This window comes from Chroicocephalus ridibundus, chromosome 1 (assembly GCF_963924245.1).
Source record: "Chroicocephalus ridibundus chromosome 1, bChrRid1.1, whole genome shotgun sequence".
Taxonomy (NCBI): domain Eukaryota; kingdom Metazoa; phylum Chordata; class Aves; order Charadriiformes; family Laridae; genus Chroicocephalus; species Chroicocephalus ridibundus.
This window is the reverse complement of record NC_086284.1, coordinates 181,186,117-181,202,135: the sequence shown is the minus strand read 5'-3', so window position 1 is coordinate 181,202,135 and position 16,019 is coordinate 181,186,117. Positions and strand designations below refer to the sequence as shown.

General features: G+C 37.0%; 1 protein-coding gene across 4 annotated transcripts in view; it reads left to right on the top strand.

Moving 5' to 3' along the window:
* The window catches only part of CNOT2 (CCR4-NOT transcription complex subunit 2), a 92,261-nt gene that overhangs the window by 34,005 nt on the left and 42,237 nt on the right, over nt 1–16,019 (top strand). The gene's annotated exons all lie outside the window — the stretch shown is intronic.

The following is a 16,019-nucleotide window of genomic DNA, read 5'->3' as shown; positions in this document are numbered from 1 at the left end:
TCAGTGCACTTAAGGTTCTTCAAGGAGAACCTTATTCTAAGGGAGTGGGATAGCTATCAAAATGTAAGTTTTTGCTCTTTCAAATATTCAGGCAGTAGATTCAACGGTGAGATGTTGAAGGAAGTGGCTTTGAAGTTTACCGATGTGCTCCCTACTTTGAGAGTTTACTCCAAGGCACTTTTTAATGATGCATATGTGCATTTGTGTGGTAGCGAAAAATTGAAAGAAGTATATTTACTTTTATATGTGCTTTAAGATTTTTTCCAAATATTTTTCTTGAAGGTTTGTAAACAAAGTGTTCTTTCTGATAGTTTTCCCAAATTTGAACATACCTTACCTAGTATAAGTTATAAAGGAGGTGGGGTGCAGGCATCCTTATTTTGTTGACTGTTGGTTTACTACGTTCAATGCATTGAAATGTGGTGCAATAAATGTTACACTTCAGTATATTCTTTTCTTTTACAGTATTCTGTAATCATAACAAAAGTTAGTCAAAGTTTCATGATCATAATTTTGCAGCAGTAGTACTATACACTGGGTGGGTGAGTTCTGCATTTTGGCACGTGAATAACAATCACATTTTATTTATCACCTTAAAGAAATAAACAAAATAAATCCTTGATTAAAATTTTCATGTTAACATAGTCTGCTCTGCAAATAAATGTTCTTTGTAATCCCTAGTGTTCCTTCAGCTCAAGTGGCAAAGCTTAAAAAAAAAAAAACTACCCGAAAACAATTTGGTTTTGTTCATACAGAAATGTATGTTGTTAATAATTATATAGGATATTTCGGGATAGCATTGCATTTAATTCAATAAACTAATCTTTGAAGATGGAAGCTTCAATTTCAGGACTGTTTTATTTTTATCTCTACATCACTAAAGTAAAAATTCAGTGGCTTTGTTTTTTATTGCAAGTCTCAAACTGTGGTGCTATGTAATGTAGCCAGTTTTTATATTTATGGTCTAAAACTAGAGCAGGAAGGAGGTGATGTTTCTGAGTGGGGTATTATGCCATTTTAAAAGTAAAATTTGTTAAATTCCTATGAGTTAGAAAGGAATTTCAGTGGACTGCAGACTGTGGGTTAATTAGAGTCTACAAATTATTTGGGGTGGAGGGAGTGAAAGTGATAAGAAGACATGAAGTTAAAAACACACGAGTTAACTCTGGGGTTTTGCCAAATAGCATGTTAAAGTAGCATAGACATGTTCCCAGGAACATGTCATGACAGGCTTAAGATTCATTAAAATAAGATGAGCAGAAGAGTCAGTAAACCTCAAGAATAGCTTGCTTTTGTGATTACTCTGTTTTACATTTTGGCAATATGTGTTTGAATTTAATAGTAAGCTGTGGAAAGTCCCAGAAGTAATTTTGAAGAGTTTTTCCTTTCATTTGTCATGTATTGTTTGTTCTGCTCAGTTAGGCTTCAGTTTGAGGATTTAAATGCGAATATGAACTTTTCTCCTGTGCGCTCCTAGGTCTTGTCCCAGAATCCCAAATTGGTTGGGAAAAAGTTATGCTTGGCACAGGTTGGTTTCTTGTTCCTCAGAATAATTTATCAGTGTGTTGCTTTTGCTTCCAAGGCAGTCTCCAGACTGTTTTGGCTTTCCCAGAGCAAAGCTGGGTAAGTAGTTTACCATTAGAGAGCATGCCTCTTCACTAATAGTTTCTGAGAATTATTTTTGTGGCAAATCGTGTTTCTCTTCAGTTTCCCATGTAGTGCTTGAAAGAAGCTGAGATCTGAGTGTGGAATTACAGTTCCTCACACAGGTGAAGGCTCGGCTTTGAGAGCCAATGTCTAAAGTGCAGCACTGGAGCACGCAGACTGGTAACTGTGAGTTTCAGAAGTTGCAGTTCCAGATATCCTTGGTATCGGGAAGACAAAAGCTGTCCTGACTTAATTGCTGTGATAAGGAAGGCAGGTGACTGTTCTTGTTTATTAACTTATTTATTCTGAACCAGGCAATAGGATCACTTCTTAAAGCCAGAAATCATTGAGACAGATGCAGACACTGGGGTAGGGGGAGTTAAGGACTGGTATAGCTTGGGTGCTCCTAGGCATGTGATTCAGGAGTGGCAGTGCAGCCCTGCTTATTTAAATTTGGACTAGATCTGATACTTTATGAAGCAGTACCAGACAGACCTGTTTTGGAACACTGGATTCATAGATGAAAAGTCATTCATTTATTGAGAGTAATCTTCTGCTCTGTTCTTTTTGAAGTATTAAGATGGGTTTGTCTTGTGAAAGAAAGCTACTTTGGTTGTGCGCTCTTCTGGCTCTCTTGTCTCTCTCTTCTAGTCTCTAGCACTTTCGATACGAAGAAATTTTACAGAAACCTCTCACTATACCTAATGTATATTTTGCTTCCCTTAGTAGTAGGAGTTTTAGAAAATAACTTAGAACAGAGGGATGCTTTCGTGAGAATGTTTTCGGATGTGGATTTTTGTTTGTATTACATCCTTGAGAAGAGGTTTGTTGCTTTGAACAAGAATGAGATAGTTTTATTTCAGAGACCCTGATTCAGAGAATATGTTAGTCCCTATGAACACACATAAGGGGGGGAACAAACTGTAAAATTTACTTTTAATATAAAGTGCAAGAACAATTATAAAAGTCATTAGTTTTTACAGAAAGAAACTTCAGAATCGGAGAACAGCACACGTTTCCCTCTTGATGAGAAGAAATTAGGAAGCATCAATTCAGAGCAAAAGATCAGATAAGAAGAGTTGGAAGTCACTAAGTTCCCAAAGGGACTCATATTTTTCTCCTTATTAGGCTAAGCACCAGCTTTTCTTTCGTAGAAATTTGTTGGATCACTGTAAGTAATCGAGATTTGAAATATTTTTTCCTCTGAAATTAGTCAGAATGGTGGTGAGAAAGCAAGCTGTTAAACTGGAAAACAATAATATAAAGAGGAAAATAGAACTGACAAAGGATGCACTTTCTACCTAGAAAATAAAAAGCCTAAACTAGTTTCATTTCAATTAGTTGGACTGTAGACTTCACAGGAAACCCAGAAAGGTGAATATATAGAGGGTGCAGAGAATACTTTCAAAGTTCACACAGCCACGATATGCTGAAAATCGTTGCAGAATTATTTGGTTCCTAAATAACCTGAAACATAGAAACTTTTTAGTCCTTTTTTAAAGTTTATCTTTCAAAAGAAAACTTACAGCTCCTCCGTTTTATCAGCTTAACTAGGGCTATGTGTGCCCACGCTGGCTACCTATGCATTTAATCTAAAGTTCAGCAAACTTATCTTTATTTAAAAAAAAAAAAAAAAAAAAAGAAATAGCACTTCAAATCATGCATCTCTTCTCTGTATGTTCTTCGTGGCTTTCTGACAGATTCCTTTCCTTTAGCGTTATTTTCTTATAGCTTACTTATTGTAGTACCTGAATCATAAATTAACAGGCATTGGTCAATATTTTGGTTTGGTTTTTTTTAATTGAAATTTTAGGCTGAGGACTAACACTTGATGTGACATGAGAAGGATGAAGGTAACAGTACTTAAGACTTTTAGGACCTGTTGGTTTATTGGGTTGTTGTTGTTGTTGTTGTTGTTTGTTTGGTTTTTTTTTGTTTTTTTTTTTTTTTGTCCCAATGAAAAGGCAATTGAGCAGATAAAGGGAAAACAGCACAGGCAGGTGCTGGGTGGCAGTTGCACCCTGTGGATGAATGTGATGTGCTTTATGTGGTTACCAGCCTCAGCTGTGTTCTTCCTCCTGTCCCAGAGGTGGTTGTACCTGCTGTAGCGATGGTTGGACAGGGCAGGTAGCAAATCCCGTGTGAATTTCAGTGTAACCTACCAGGTGTAAATAGGTGGTACCTCAGTTGCTACTTGTGTTCTGCAGCTTGTCAAGCAGCCCCTGGGGAAGGGGCACGATGGAAAAACTTAGGATGGCAGCTGTATCGGCCACCCTGCTTCAATCCACCACTGCATGTGATCAGTTACATATTATACTTACTTAATAGTGTTGTCCATCATACAGGGATTCATCCTTCCGATAAAGTGAATTTGGACAACAGGGAGCTTGTCTTCCTCCGTTTCCTAGTTCCTCAATCTTCAGATACAGTTTCTTGGCTGTTAAGATACTGTAAACTGGGGCTCTGGCTGTTACCTTGTCCTACCCCTGTGGTGTGGTGTAACCATGGCTGTAACCATGTAGCAAAGCTGCACCAGAGCAGCCAACTGGCTGAAAATTTAACAAGCCAGCCAGGAGCAGGACAGGGACAGTAGACTTCGCTGCTGTGAAACCTTATGCTTTGTGAAAATCCTCCTCAGTGATGATTCACACTGTAGTGAATCTTTGATTAATAATTAAATAATAAAATCTTCCTATGCAGCCCCTCAATGGAAAAATTGTCCAGTGAAGGCTTCTCTCTGTCACTTCAGAATCCAAAAAACTTGTTTACCATCACATTTTTGTAACTGTAGTGGATCATAGTTATGTGTTTGTATTCCTCCCTCCCTGTAAATGATTTGCTGTCACTTTTAAACTAATTTTAGAGTATCCTAAACAACCTTCCTATTCTCAAAGAACACTTTGAGTCTTAAACTGCTTTCTACCGACTATCGGTATTATATCTGATTTGCCTTATTCTGCTTGCAAAGCTTTCATCGGGTATTTATTTTGAGTCATCTAGACATTTCTTTGCAGCTGCTTAACAAAATTCTGGTCAGTACTTTAGAAGCAGCGAGTGCTAATGGATCCTTCCTTCCAGGAATCTCCAGTTTTGGAGGCAGATGGTTTGTCTGCAGCAGAACTTGCTTGATAACTGCTTAAGTTCAGATTCCTTAAAAAAAAAAAAAGGCACCTCTGACTGAATTTTTTTTTTGCATTTCACTTAGATGTGGGTGATCCAGCAATCTCATCAAGTTTTTTTCTGTTAATAAGTAGAAGGCTTTTGATGTATGATGTATATGCCGTCACTATAAGGAATTTGTAGGTCTTGATAACTAGTTATTGTATACTTCCTGTCATTGAAAAAGAGCTGTACTATATGGGTGATGTTTTGTTTAATTTAAGAATGGCTATGAATTTATGTAACAGGTAACTGCCTCCAGTTATCCAGTATATACGTTCATGATGAAGTGTATCACCATTCATATTCTTACCAGCCTGATGGTCAGAGAAAGACATCCATGCCTTTAAAGCATTTGTGTGGATTTTGAGTGCGAATCTTTTTTTTTTTTAATTTAATATATAGATAAATATAGTTCTCTGAAATGTATTTTACATTTTGAAAATGTGGTAAAGAAATTAGTCTTTCTCTGTCTTTCCTGAACAAGATTTAATGCTGGAACAATGTGTCTTTTTAAAAGCAAAACTTTTAAGAGCCCTGCTTCAAGATTGCGTAGGGTGGGTGGAGAGTGGGGAAGGGATTGTATCACTCAAGAAGCAAGAACTTCTTCCAGGACTTGGCTGACCCTGAGAAGACTTGAAAGAATTTGGCCTCAGACTGTGGTGTAATGATTTAAATCCCTGTATTTTCCCCATCTGCAATACTGGTAAAATGGGTTTAGATTAAAATTGATTTGAATGTTTTGCTATTGCAACTCTAGATGAAAGCGTAGTAATGCTGCTGGTGGTATAACTTTTGTACCTTATGAAATCAGCTGTAGGAAAAGAAAAACTGAAAGTTGAGGTCTTGCATTTGCAAGCACTTCACCAGCTACAAAACTTTCATTGTGAGCAAGACTATATACATTAGCTGAAGACTGAGCTGTCCCATTTTCAGTAAAAGTACTCTTTTATTTTGTAATGAGAATAGAATAAGGGAAAGTAATGCTGTGTTGCTTGTTTTACCAGGCTGTTGGGGCACTAAGCATTGCTGTCCTGCTTAGAGCTCTAAATACACGTGGCTGTTTTCTGAGAAACTGTGGGGAAGGTATGAGATGGAGGGGACCATCCCATGTCTGGGACTTGGGCCAGGTCTAAGCAACACTTGCAGTCTGAGCTTAGACTGCCAATTTGAGGTAGCTCTATTTTAAAATGTTGTGGCATAAAGTCTGTCACTTCAAAGGGGAGTTTCTTTAAAATGAAAAATGACATGTTATTTCAGTTCCTGATATTTGAACAAAGTTTATAGTATGTATTGAGCCAAAGTTTTACAGTGTAGGAGTCTGACTGGAGTCCACCTGCTAAATGAGAGAGTGCATAGCTAGATTAATTCATTTTCTGATGACCTTAATGGAAAACAGAATTATTTGAAGAGGTTTAAATTAAATGTGTGGAAGATTAGTACAGTGGAAAGCTACGATAGGTGCATTTACTGCCTTCTTAATTTTACTTGGTGATTGTATTTGTGATAGCATGGTAGAGATTTTGAAGTCTGTAATTTATCTCTTCCAGGGTGGAATAGCATCTAACTGAAAATTCTTTACTAACATCAATTAACAGTAAAAAAATCAATGAAGACTTGCAGTTCAGCAGTTTAAAGTCCTAAATAATTCTATTCTGGTACTTTTTTCATTATCTTTAAAATAAATCCAGTCATTCTTTTTTTCTCCTTTTTTTTTTTTGACACTGTTAGTATCCTTGTTCTTTATATATGATGTAAAAACATCAAAGTTGTTTTGTCATACTTTCTTTTATGGCTGAACCCAGTACAGCTGTAATCACAGTATAGCCTGGCTGCGTAGTCAGAAGGTTACAAGAAACAGGCCCTGGAATATTTTGAGAAACATGCTTCCTAAAGTGTCTCAAGGCTTTCATTTAAAAAAATAATAAATAAATAACCAAAGAATAGAAGTCTTTAATTTTAACTTTGCATTTTTGCACTGCCCTGAAGAGTCACAGACTCTCTTAAGTAAGTTTTAGGAGGACATGCTAAAAAGCCATACATGAATTTAACTTTAACCTGTCTGTGCTCTCGGGAAATGTTTCTGCTTTTGCAGAACGTACCGTTAGTCTGGAGAAGGAGAGTCACTGAGAAGCAAGTATGCTGCCAGGAAGTTGTGGCAGCTCGTAAATATTTCTTTCTCTTCAAGGATTCAATATATTAAACTTACTTAATGTTTTGAATTTTCCAGTTGTATTTTAATGTAAGACAAGATGTTTGATGTGCTGTGTGTGCAGAATGACTTTTCTGGCCAGAATATTCTCAGCTATTTCTGTTTTTAGAATACCTTTGGAAAAAAAAAAAGAAACCCAAACCAAAAGGAGGCCTGTATTTCTTAAAATTGAACATAAAGTAAAAATAGTGTTATTACCTCTTCCTTGAAGATACTTCAGACAAATAGTCAGCAGTTTACATTGAATACCGTATGTGTGAATGTACTGCTAGATAAATCTTTAAAAAACAGTTGTGCTCTCTTTCAGTTGTCCTCTATCTTGTGATCCCTAAACACAAAATAACCCCAAATAACATACTTTTTTTTTTTTTTTTTTTCCCCTCCTGTGGCAAAAGCTGGAGTAGAAATGGGTCTAGTACTGGTTTACTTAATGTCAACAAACTCCATCTGACTAAGGAAAGAGAGAAAAAAATAATTCCTGTTGCTACTCCATTAATCGTGATCTACATCTGACTGTATAGTGCTTAACTTCAGGAAATGCTTGGGAAACCAGTGCTTATTTAAAATACAGTGTTTTAGATTAGCCAAACATGAGAGTTTTGGCTGTGTCCAGAAGGGAATAGGTATGCAGTGCTGCTGTCTTATAAAGTTAGTGGTATCAGTTGTTATGCAAAAAAAAAAAAGAGGGGGAAAAAAGATAACTGCAGTATTCCTGGAAAGAGGAGTGAGTTCAATGTCAATGTGAAAACATCCCAGGTGGAGCAATGGTTACCCTTCTTTTAGCTGAAGCACAGATGCAGAAATCTGGTCTCCTGACCGAGAGTCTCAGCTGTAAGCAAAGAAAAAGTCATAGTAGTCCTATTCTTTAGTTGTTAATCTTTTATTCTTCTCCCACAGTAGAAGAGATTTGCTGTCATGAAAACATCTAAATCCTGAGATCATGAACCATATATGAATTACTGAGTTTGGGTTTTTTCCTCTTGATTTGTAAGCTTTATCTCCATCTGATATATAGCGCAGAAGTTTCTAAATGGCAAATGAACTAATAAAAGATAGTGTCCAGTGAACAGATGCAGACCACCTAATAGTTATTGCAACATACATAATTTAATAAGTCTTAATATTTTACAGAAGTACAGATCTAGAAAGCTTATCAATGGGCATTTTTGGCTTCAACTGAATCGGCCGTGTAGGAGCTGTTAAGGAATACTGCTTGGAGGGTACTTAAGGTAATGACTCTACAGACAAAGCTGGAGGACACTTAGCAGATGAAATGATACCAGCTTGGCTTAGATATGATATAAGGGAGCACATCAAGATTAGGAGAAAGGGGAAAAAACACTCTCCCAGCGATAGCGTGCACGTGGTCTTCTTACTTGTTCACTGACGAGCGCATTGATACCATCCTCCCAACGCTGCTTGAGAGTTGCTTCTCAGCAGTGCTGTCAGCAACCATCTTCCCTTCCCTTGCCTGTGAGGCCCAGCTGACCTTCATGTTTCCGACTCATCCATTCCCATCCCCATGCTACCACCCCTGGCCTGCCATTGCTGCTGGCCGTCTTCAATTTTATGTCCCCTGGAGGGATGAAGCCTCCCTAAGACCTTTGGGGGCATTGTTTTCTCTTTTCTCACCACCACCTCTCCTTATATAGGTTCCTGATTTGGCAAATGCAAGAAACTCAGCGAAGGTTTTGAAGCAGTGGGATGCAGTTTACGTGTGAATTAAAAGGCTTTAAATTGTACAAAATGAGTAAGATGTTTGTCTGTCTGTACAGAAGCTGTTGTTCTAGTGTGCCACTTTATTTAAGGCTATTTTATTTTAACTGTGTCTTACCATTTAGGAGGCTTAAGTATATACATTTTTTTCTTTTAAGGACAATGTCACACTAGGCTGGTGTGCAACTAAATGCGTAGATGTTTTAAAAAGGGGGAGCATAGTGAAGCTTACAGATGAATTTGCAGTGTAACACATGGTTGTCTGTTGTGAAGTACCAAAAAGTAGACCCTTTGTTTGCAGTGATGTTGGCAGTCAAATACATATCTGTCCTCCACATGGGCAAATGGCTTTTCTTGCTTTCAGTAAGTGGTAGCAGGGAGTTGGCTTGAAGAACAGTTGAGGACTCTTTCTTGGGAGGAGTATCAGCTATTAACGTACTAGTTACAATGGGTGTAATTCAGAAAAATGGTTATCGCCTTATTTCAGTGTAAAAAAAGGTCTGCATGTTACTCTGCCAAGGGTTTTCTTTTGTTTTTATAACTTCTTAGGGGACTCATCAACATATCAGGTTTCTGAGATGCTCCTTGTTAATGAAACCCTTATATCATTTCTGTAATACTGGGAACAATTATCTCTGCTTCACAAGTGGGACCTTAGTGAGAGCAATTGTCTGGCTTTGGCTGGTTTGTTTAAGACCTGGTTTGTTTTCCAGGTTAAGCTCTGTTGGTCCATCATCTGATTTTTCTGTTGTTTGTAGAAAAAAGGTGTTGACTGGGTAGGAGTGATACCAAGCATCGGTGGTGACAAAGTATGTCATGTTGATATTGAAGCTATAACACTTGACAGAGAAGAAGTATTTTAGTATAGCAGATCTCTTCATTGTGAAGCTGATGTCCGACCTGCTTAATCTTACTTAAATTCCTGTTCTAATTACTGTTAAAAAGTATGTGTCTTGTGAATTTGTGGTGACTATTGAATACCAATGAAGAATGAAAAACTGTTAAAATTTATATATTTTTTTTCTCTTAAACTGTTCTGAGCTTTTAATCAAAAATAATACTGACGTTCTTTGCATTTTTTAAAATATTTGTCCTGTCGGGGAATTCTATGAATTAAGATGCTAGAATTCCAAACCTGCTTTACTGCCTGTCTGATTATCACTTAACCAGCTTCATTCCCTTTGTAGAGTTGCATTAACGTCCCTTGAGGATCTTCTCTCTGCTGTATGCCCGCACAAGTATTGTGGAACAGACGCCAGTAAAACAACTGCCCTGTTTTCGTGTGTTCTAGCAGAGGGGGAGTACAGTAAAGAGAGTTGATAGTACCAGTACTCTGACAGTAAACTGCCATTTCCCTGTTGAAATCCCCTGTTTTCTGTTGCTTATACAAATGGCAACAGATTTTTTTTTCAGAAACTTCTTGTTCCCTGTATCTGTTTCACTTTATTGTCTTGGCACCCCACCTTGAGTTTTCAGCTGAAGTTACTGAAGTTATAACTAGTTCTACAACTTATTTCATACAGAAATGAGGTTTTTAGAGTAGGAAGTGCCAATTTCTTTAATTCTTGGCTTTTTTGTCGCTATTTTCTTTTTTGCCTCCATGAGAAATGCATAGAATCTGTCAGTTCTAAGTCTTTGAGAAGAACCAATTGCATATGCTTAGTATGATGTTATTTTATGGATTCATTTCTCCAATTACTTGATTCAGCTTTCAGACCGCACATACATCGTGTGAGTTTGCCCATACGCACAATTTGCTGCAGCAGAACTCTGCTGAACACAGAAATTGCATTTTTACCAATTTGCTCGGAGTATTTCAACATTTAAGAGAACTACGAATTCTGACTTCTTTCTCTGGAGACTGGAGGGAATGATAAGATTTTGTTACTTCTGAAGAACTTAGTGCAGTAGCTGATTTTTTTAATCTTTTAAAGCTGGGCTTTACCATTGTATATGCCCTATTAAGGAACTCTCTAGAGTGTCTAGAATTAGTCTAGAATTTCTAACTGGGTAAAGTGCCTTTTTATTTATTTAGTTAAAAAAAAAAACATACCACAAAGCAACAAAAAAGGCAAGCTTAGGCATGGAACAAGATAAAATTCAAATAGACTAACTTGCTGAATTACAGGATATCTTATTCTAATTTGTTATGAAAGGGTAATTTCTGAAATACAATGAAACTTGTTTTGTCTACAGCAAAATACTCAAAAACACTAATGCAGGCCAGACGGCAAACTGCAAGTAGTTTTCAATCAGTGCATTCCTGTATTACCTAATGGGATGAGTCAAAGGTTATCAAGCAAAAGAAAGCAGGAAGTTGTTGTTCTGATATCTTCCAATGGCAATCTTTCTTATGGTTGAGGTGCAAAGTAGCAGTTGAGAGAAACTCACAGAATAAACTTCTGAGGAGCCAGGAGAAGTGCCACTGTACTAATGAGTTTATTATGAGAATATTTGAAGCAAATTCCGTTATATTCGTGGAATGGAATTTCGTATTTTGCTTATTTATTTACAAACTTGGCAGCTGAATTTCTCCTTTCTAAGACTGACCTCTTTCCGTATGAACCAAATACCAGTTTTCATAGACAGGTTTACTCTAATAGTTTCAAGCAGTGCAGGTTTGCCTATCTGTTATTTTATGTGCTTCTTTGCTTGTTTGTTGAGTTTTATTTTTTGTTCCCATGACAACATAGGTACTTCAGAAGCTTGTTTGATTTCTGAACTTAATTTTGGTCAAGTCTGGCTTCTTAGCATAACTGATTTCTTCTTGGATGGTATTCCCAAAAGACAATCAGTAAATAAATGCGATACCTAAGCAGTGTATATTTAGCTGATAATTGTCGTGATGGATCTTCAACTGAGAACATACTTTAAAAGTTACTTTTGTTTACAAAATTGAACCAGTTCCTTTTTTAAAAAAATATTATTACTGAGGAATGTCTTAAGTAGGTAACAGGAGTATGCCAGTACATCATTTACTTTCAAGATTCTTGCTGTTGTTCACTGCATGCTTACTTAAAATAGCATTGAATTTAAAAGCATGAGCCAACACACTGCCCCTGAAAATTACTGGCGTGATTGCCACTTCTTTCTGAAATGCAGTTATCTTTTGTGGTGAAACCTTAGAACTGAAGAGCATTGCACGGTCAAACCTGCAATAGTTTACAATTGTAAGTCAGAAATGCTATGTTAAATTTAATCTAGAACCCCTCTTAGTCTTGAATTGTCTGTAAATACTACAGATGACTGGCAGCATCAAGAAGAGAGGAAGTGGGTAAATATACTCACGTTTTGGATAGTCTGTTCAAGGTGGTATATTGGTTTTGTTTTTTTCTTATTATTGAGTAAATAATATTATTTATAACACTGTCAGACAAGCAGCGGTTTTTCCTGATTAATAAAACTCTTAAACCATGTCTTTGACAGATAATCTAGCTGTGTCTTTTACAGTATGTGTGTGGGTATGTATATGTGTACGGTTGGTCAGGACTTGGGACTTCATTACCTTGTCTACAAAGGACACGCTCCTGCTTTTCCTCAGGTCACATCACCCAATAAGGTGGAATGCATCTGGCATTTTCTTGGTTTCTCCCCACAACTGCTCTAGATGGAGTGCTAGTTTGTTTGCTCTTCTGGTCACTTCTGCAGATCCTTTGAAACGTCTTTCTTGCATGTGTTGGATTTTGCTGAATGGCGTGTCCAAAGATTATTTCCTGCCTGAACATCTCATTGATCAGACCCATAAAGGGCACCCACACAGCTTAGTGCAAAGTCACATGCCCACCCCCTGTCGGTTTCTCAAATCTTCCAAATCTTGTGCCAGTGATGAATAGGAGTAGAACCTGCGGGAATCTGCCCCAGGATGGGCATGGTGGCAACCATATTACGAAACCAAGCAGAGCTTCTTGTAATCTAAATTTTCAAGTTTAGCTTTAGTAATTTCAACATTGGTTTATTTTTATTTTAATGTAGGGTAGTTTTTCTTACTCCTCCTGTGCTGTTTTACTTCAGGAGTGTTCGAAAACATTCGTTTCATAATAGTTAAGGACGGTTAGAGGTTTAAAACAGTTAGCGTGTAGGTCTTGGCCAGGAGAATTTCCGTGGCTTGTTTGATGTTAGGGACTGCACTTTCCTGACATAGTTTGCATGCAGCAGAGATTCACGGTTTTAGTGTAGCTTTTGGAAGCTTTATAGAACACTTGAAAAATTTTACTTTGTTAGATGGCTGTTCTTGAGAATATGAGTGGAGGGTAGTCTAAAATCTTAACTGTACGTTCTTATTTCCTTCATGCTCAGAATTTTTGTCTGGAGTTCCTGTGTAGAAGTTGCTATATCACATATGTTATATTATTTCCTTTTTGAAAGGAAAGACCATGCAGTGTTTTAAGGAGACCAGTTATATCTTGAACTACTCTGAGATGTGACCTAAGTAAGTCTGTGAATCAGATAGTGCTTTATGCCTGTTATTTTCTAAAGTGCTCTGTGAATTTGGAAAATAATCAATTTATGAACCATATAACACAAGTACTATGAGATTATTCTTGAAGGTTGGATAGCCTTTAGATTTTTGTCAGATTTGTGTCTCATATCATGGTCCTCTTCAGTCTTCCATATTTCTGAGATTTAAACTTAAAAATACTTACATAAATTAAAAGAATATATAGCCAGTTGTTAAAGATGGACAAAACACCTGTTTTACTATTGTATTCTTACAGTGAGTACAAACCTATGCCAGTGTTAAGCTCATCACGGAGAAAGACTTTTTAACAAAAAAGAAATATAGTGAAATGTTCCATTTTCCATGATTATGTATTGTTGATACTACGAAGTTGTTTGAAGGGCTGCTGTAGCATAAGCATACAGTATTTTGTTAGAGGTTATCTGTCACCTTGGAGAAATGGAGTGACTGTGATTATGAAATGAAATGAGGGAACAAAGGATCTCCACTTATAGTTTTGTTTTGTCTTTCATCCTGAAAATAAAATGTATCTATTTGTACCGGTGTACTTTTCATGGTGTTTTGTGATAGCTGTAACTTATCACTAAATGGTTGGGATTTGAGAGGTCTTTTGCATCTAGCAAGTTGGTAGTAGACGTTCTATTGTATAGCAGTTCCATTAGGGCCAAGTGGGAATTATCTTCGACACTGAGAAATAAGATCATAAGTGGTAGCAGACACTTATTTTTTGAGACACTTACTTCTCACTGAAAGGCTCATTAAGGGTCACTTTTGTACATACTTTGGATATGCAAGTATGTTACCTTAAGTGAAGACATTTATTTGTAACAGAAGAGAAAAAAAAATAGAGTTAATAATTAACTTTGCTTGGAAAGGCCTAAACAGCAACATCAGGAGCCTTAGTGTGTGTACATGTGTAACATCAGTCTGAGATTACAACTTCTAATTGCTCTCACATAATGATAGTGTGCGTGTTTACAAATACTGTAGTCATTGGGGGAGCAGGGATGGGAAGATATTACTAAAATTCCTAGAGCGTTTGTTTTTTTAACTTGTATTACTGTGTATAGTTTTCATCTCTCATGAAGATGATGAATTTAATCAGTTGTAATGCAATGATTGATTTTTCTGCTCTATGCAAAATTAAAAATATTTGTTCTCAAAGGAGATTTTATAGTATCCTCTTAGTTTAGAGTTGTCTATCTTAATGTCACGAGTGAGCTCTCCCTGGGCGCTACCTATAATAATATTGCAAAACAGAAATATAATTAGTTTTCATATTTTAATACTATAATTTGCTTCAGGCTGTTAATTTAATATACAATCATAGTATCACTTTATAAGTGATTACAGAGAAGATCTTTTTGCGTCTTAAGATGACAAAATTTTTAATAGTTTTTCCTTACAAATTCCGTGTCAATAACATATTTTCAGTTACTGTTAACAAACAAGTTTTTGTGTGATAAAGTATGCTATACCGCAGTGTTTCTTGCAATGAAAAGGATTTTTCTTGAAATTTGGGTGGGGTTTTTTGTTTTGTTTTTAATTTTTTAAAAAATAAGTATTGTTGGTTGTTGTGTGTTACGTACTCAGTTAAGGGTAAAGGTCAGTGACCACCACAAACTGCTTATTAGATGTTTCAAGCTCTGAACACTTGTATGGTGCTTTTAGTTCCCCTGTAGCAGTTGCTGTTAGGAAATGTTCCACAGAAGAATTTAAAGGTCTTGTCAGACTTGTGACTGCATTTTGCTTGGTTACCATTAGCTTGAAGTTGTGGACAAATCTGATTTTTAAATGTGACGTGCTTGTGCTTTGAAAGAAGCGCTTGTGTTCGTCTGATCAGAATTTGGCATGGTTTGTGGCAGCGTGGCTGGTTAGTTCTCTGAACTCCATCCAAACATGTAGCTCCTTCACTTTCTTTTCTCTGTTACCATGAGTATTTTCTAATAATAGTTGTACATGGGTCTGCTAGTGGGAGTTGTAAGTACTTTTGCAATATTATGCTAAAGGATGAATCGACAGAAGTGCACCATTTTTGCATTTTTAATGAATGGTTACACTGCCAGTGTGTCTTGTGCAACAGAGAACTGAGTTCCCCCAGTAGAACAGGAAAAGTAGTTACAGGATTGGGAGAGGGATCTGTATGAAATTAGGCTGAGTAGACAGAAATTATTTACTTAGTAAAATTGCCATGCAACTGGAGTACCACTTCTGTGAGATTGTTTTGGCATAAATATGCGCGCGTGTGTGTATATATGTGTGTGTATATATATATGAATGAGGGACTGAAATACAAGAGCTGATTTCTACCTTTCACCTCATCAGTCTAGACTCTGAAGGTACAAAACCTCAGGTTGCTCTTAGTTTCCGAAGGGTTTAAAATGTGTTTGTAAGTGCTGCATGAACTTCGCTGTGTTTACTTTTGTAGTTGATTGGATGCTGATCTGTCAGCCTATGAAAAAGGAGCTGCAGTCTTTGTGTATGAGGTTTCCTGGTGGCTTCTTGTCTGAAGAAATAAGCAACAAAGTTCCATCTGCGCATCTGCCTGTGTTTGGCACAGCCCCAGTTATTCTCACACCTTCTTGCAAATAGTACTGCAACAGTGTTTTTTCAATATCCGTGCATATGCTTGTAGCATGACTGACTAATGAGTGCGTTGGTGAATACTGGAATAAGTTAGTGTGGATAGGAAGCGCCTACTGCTAACGTGGGAACCATCTGACACTGTCTTTGCATAAACCTGCTGTAGTATTATACAAGTCCGCGTGGGGATAGGTGCTCTGATTCAGAAGTTTGCCAGCTGTTTACTGTCACTGATGACTACTG